This window comes from Limulus polyphemus, unplaced genomic scaffold (assembly GCF_000517525.1).
Source record: "Limulus polyphemus unplaced genomic scaffold, Limulus_polyphemus-2.1.2 Scaffold6129, whole genome shotgun sequence".
Classification (NCBI taxonomy): domain Eukaryota; kingdom Metazoa; phylum Arthropoda; class Merostomata; order Xiphosura; family Limulidae; genus Limulus; species Limulus polyphemus.
The window spans coordinates 1-5316 of record NW_013671739.1 but is presented as its reverse complement, the minus strand read 5'-3'; the positions used below and the strand labels follow the sequence as shown (position 1 = coordinate 5316).

The 5316-nt window shown below is 36.4% G+C and overlaps 1 protein-coding gene across 1 annotated transcript in view; it reads right to left on the bottom strand.

Annotated features, from left to right (window-relative positions):
* The window catches only part of LOC106473386 (cysteine/serine-rich nuclear protein 2-like), a 40090-nt gene extending 37842 nt beyond the window's left edge, over nucleotides 1-2248 (bottom strand). Inside the window, exon 1 of the mRNA XM_013934069.2 lies at nucleotides 2172-2248. The gene's annotated coding sequence lies outside the window, so the exon portion shown is untranslated. The remainder of the gene's footprint in view (nucleotides 1-2171) is intronic.
* Nucleotides 2249-5316: the final 3068 nt, after the last annotated feature.

Here is a 5316-nt window from a genome sequence, read left to right as displayed (position 1 = left end):
TTAATCACACTCTCTAAAACCTTTCCACCTACTGATAAAAGACTAGTCAAAAATTGCCTGGACAATGTTTATCACCTCCTTTACATATTGGACTAACATTAGCCAACTTCCAATCTTCTAATACTCTTCCACTACTCAATGACCTTTAAAAAATATTAGCTAGCAGTTCACAAATAAAATCTTTAAGTTCATTTAAAACCTTAGGATAAAAGTTGTCTGGTCCAGGGCATTTATCAACTTTTAGGTTTCCCAACTTTTCTCTTACAATTTCAGAACTTAAAATGATATCTTTTACATCAATATTTTTCCCATAAATTTATGAAGCATTTGAATAAAGTAATTGAACAAGTCTTTCCTTATCTTCAGCAAAGGTCTTGTCCTTTTTCCATTGTGTGCTCCTATACTCTGCTTTAGAAACTTACTCCTGATGTGACACTCCAATAATATTTGATTTGCCAATCACCAGTGCCTAACAATTGTTATGGCATTCTATTGGAAAATTGCTTTATGATCTAAAAGCTGGTTCTTATATATGTGCAGTAAAATGACTAGCTTGTTGTTCACTACTAAATCCATTCACATTGGAAATTATTTCAAACTTTTCTTCTATTTGGTAGATGTCTTGTTCCACTGATCTTGAGTGGAATGGTGGTAATTACACCTTGGCTTTTCCATACATACATAGGTGCCTAACCAGGAGAGTAGAAGGGACATATACCATCCACTTCGTAAATTTTTTAGTAAAAACTTTTCTGTCTTTGCTACACTAGCCAACTCCTCTTTACATTTAAACTACTCTCCCGCTTTTAAAAAAAGTTAGCTGTCCATGCATACGTCTACTCTGACAAGTTCCAGGATAGCAACTAACTGCCATATGTCCATCTCATGGTTACATATGGAGCATTTATCTAGAAGTTATCCCAGTACCATACTCCTAGTATGATGAATGTTTATGTGTCACAATGCTATATGTTTCAGTAGGTTTCCTTTATCAACTTGTAGTGTGTTCGGGTGTTGTGTAGTTACACACCTGATGTTCCTGAAGAAATAGGTGGGTGATTGTGTAAAAACTCCACCCTATTATGCCTCCTTCCATTCTAATGATCTATTATGGAGGTAATGCTGCCAAAAGTTGACTAGATTGCCTGTATTTCCCATGTTAAAGATCTCCTTGTTGTTACAGTTTTGAGGTCCATGATGATTTCTAACACAATGGGGTAGATTTCACTGACAATTGCAGAAGATCCTTTCCATACCCAAGATATACAATTATACACTTCTTCATATAAAAACTCAACTTTTATATTATGAGCCCTATTCATTAACATTTGTGTTATCTTTTTGGATAAGACAAACATTTTAAATATCATTCTCTCCAGCTTTTAAGTGTAATCAGAAAACTTAAAAATACTAGCACCTACAATTACAATTCTAGTCATTAACTTTCCTCTCAATTTCAGTGCACTTAAATTTAAGAATTAACCTCTTGCTTGGCATTATAAAAGTCAAAGTGCACATCAACAAATCAGGTGCCCCATTTTGAATTTGAGGATCAGAAGCCTTGTAACACACATTTTTTCAAGATTTATGATAAATGTGTCAGATTTAGGTTTCCCTGAAGATAACCAAAATTTCTCAAAGTTTATTCATCCAAAATAGTTACTTTCTCTAACTATGAAAACTGGACAAGTTTGGAATTCTCTTTTCTCTCTAATTGGCAAATAATCTCCTGTCCTTATATAACAACTACCTACTTTTTGGTTACATTACTTATTAGTATTACTACATTATGAGTTAGACTTAAAAGTTAAAAAAAAGGACTGAGGTAGTACATATATAATAATTTATAGCCCAATTCTATAGAGATAAAAGTAATAACTAGAATTTCTAGAAAAGTAGTTCTTTGAAGGTTTACTGTAAATTAATCTCTTTCTATAATCTCAGGTGGTAATTGGTATAACTATAAGATAAGCATTACAAATTATAAATATAAACTACAGATTACGCTAACTGATGATACATCATACAGTGATACTGATACTGTGATGATACAGTTGATCAAACTAGAAATAAACACACAAAAGCAACTACAACTTATGTAAGCCTATGATATACTAAACAACCAACTGTGAAAGGGGCACTCAATGTTATTTTTCTTTTGATTCACTTACCAATTACAAACAATCATTTTACACTCCGATGATTCTAGTATTTATCAACCTTCTTGACGCTTTTCTACAGTACACGAGCAACAATGTACATGTATATTTCATAATTGCCACGAGAGTGCGCTATACAAAAAACAAACAAAACATAACAACTAACAAGTAGTGTATTAAATTTTCACATTTTCAACATATTTTTTTAATAAATAATTGATGTTTAAAAATTCTTATGGAAAACATAAAATAAAAACCCAGCAACAATACATCTAAAAGTATGTTATTCATTAATGAACAAGTTCATTAATATACTCACCAAAGACTTCACTTTTTCGCGCCTCATCTAAGTAAAAAAAAAAGTTTGTAAACGCTTCCAACAATTATTGTAACTCAGCGGTAAGCTAAAGGCCTAAAACTTGAGTTTCCATACTCGTGGTAGGCACAGCGCAGACAGCCCATTGTATAGCTTTGCGTTTAAACACACAGAAACGAAAAACACAACTCTTTAATCATTTATCTTATCATCTACAACGAAATGAATAAAACTGACCTTGATTTAGATAGAAGAAAAACAAAACCAGAGAAAATGAAGAAAAATAATAAAAACGTTTTTTTTGTTGTTTTTTTCGCAACTCCATAGCCTTCAGGAAAGTTATGACTTTTCATTTACGTGTCAAATTATTCTAGTAAATACGGTATTTAATGTTGTAAGCTAACTTTTTAATATTCTGATCTGGATGTCTGTTTACGAAAGGGCGCATGATACAATATCTATAAAGTTCACATAGAATCTATGTTTCGTACAGCATGTAGAAACAGGAGTACAATATTATTTATAAATACTGTTGCGTCAGCGAGGTCACGTGACTAGTATCACGCCACGTCTTTCTCGAACCTTCGTGAATTGTCGGGAGACTACTAGATTGGTGGTAGTCTGTTATATATAAGATGGTCACAACGTGACGAGGTGATGAACTGCAGTCAGAGAGTATTGTTGAAGTTGAGCACGTGAGAAGTTCGTTGTTATAGCGTTTGTTATAGTGCGACTGTTGAAATTAAGTGTATCGTAAAGTTGTATTCGGAAAGAATAAACCAGTTTTTTAAGAAAGGACTTGTGTCGCTGAAGTTTCGTCGGAACGAAGTTACCGAAAATCAACTAACGAACGGAGACGTAACAAATTGGTGTCAGAGAGTGGGGAAAAAAAATGGAAACGAGAGGCGGAAAATCAAACTACGGCTTAGCAGATTTGATGGCAGCAATACAAGAACAGCAAAAGAAACACGAAGAACGAGAAAATAAACAAGAAGAGAGATTACAGCAGTGGTTGGAGGAAAAAGGAAAAACAAGAAGAACGAGAAAAGAAACAAGAAGAGAGATTACAACAGTTGTTGGAAGAAAAAGAAAAGAAACAAGAAGAGAAATTACAGCAGTTGTTGGAGGAAAAAGAAAAGAAACAAAAAGAACGAGAAAATAAACAAGAAAAAAACAAGAAGAACGAGAAAAGAAACAAGAAGAGAGATTACAACAGTTGTTGCAAGAAAAAGAAAAGAAATGAGAAGAGAAATTACAGCAGTTGTTGGAAGAAAAAGAAAAGAAACAAGAAAAAACACAACAGCAGTTACAAGAAAACCTACAACAATGGCAGCTCGAACAGCAAAGTAAACAAGAGAAACCACAGCAGTGGTTGGAGGAGAAAGAAAATAAACAAGAAGAGAGATTACAGCAGTTGTTGGAGGAAAAAGAAAAGAAACAAGAAGAAAAATTACAGCAGTGGCAACTGGGACGAGAAAGGAAACAAGAAGAAAGTCAGCAACAACTACAGGAAAGTCAACAACAGTGGCAAGAAGTACAAATGGAAAACATTAGTAAATTTAAAAGCGAATTAGATACATTAAAGGATGATCTATCGTCGGCTTGCCATTGTCTGGGGCTGATTAAGTCGATGGTTAATGTATCCTCCTTGTGTAAAAAGCTGCGGGGTCTGGAAGGCAACCCTAATGCAGACATCTTCAGTCCTGTTAGAAATCACATCCCAGATACGAATGTCAGTAATAGGAGTGATCCAGTACAAAGGAAGCCACAGGAATTCGATGGGAAGGCACCATGGGAAACATATAGAGCACAATTTGAGCTACTGGCAGAAATGAATGGATGGACAGAGGAGCAGAAAGCTGTATATCTGGCAACGAGCTTGAAGGGACAACCACTGGAAATACTTGGACAGTTGTCAGCAGACGATAGACACAACTATAGAGCACTCGTAGCGGTTCTAGAACTCAGGTATGGAACCCAATATCAGTCTGAAGTCTACAGGGCTAGGCTTAGGACGAGAGTCCGTGCTAAAGGGGAGAGCCTGCAAGAGCTGGCACAGGACTTGGAAAGTATGGCACACAAGGCCTACCCAACTGCACCACCCAATCTCTTCAAGTTGTTGCTGAAAGATCAGTTTGTAGATGCCTTGGACAGTCCAAAACTAAAGATACAAGTAAAGCAAGTACACCCCTCTACTATGCAGGATGCAATGGCCAGAGCTCTTGAATTTGAATCCTATGTTAAGTCCAGCACAGAGGTACCAAGGTTGGTACAGTCATCTGGATTCAAGGCCAGAAAAGGGCAGCTTTCAGAGAAGTTTGAGGAACTTTTCTGGCACTGTAATAAACCTGGGCACAAGAGAGCTCATTGCTGGCAACTTCAACACAGGGGATATGCCATGGCAGGAAAAGCAGCTACCCAGAAAGCTTGTTGGAACTGTGGAGAGCAAGGACATATGAGGAGCCAGTGTAAGAAGAATATTACCAATAAGTAAGCCTCAAGGAGACCAGTAGTGGTTGGTGTTGAGGGATGCCCACCAACCCCCATCACGAAAATCCCAACAGCTAGGTATAAAATGCCAAGCACACATAGTGTCTGTGTGACAGGAAAGCTGGATGGCCGAAAGTGTAACTTTGTCATAGATTCTGCGTCTCAGCAAACCCTTGTGAGTATCAAGATGCTAGATCATAAAGGAGTACCAGAAGCCATAGAGAAGCTTTTTTAGGTGTGACAGGACATTATGCAAGGTTGTGGGGACCAGTGTGGGTAACTATTCATGGGCATAAAGGACAGACACAAAGTATACTTGTCTAACATTGAAGACCAATGCATATTAGGGTT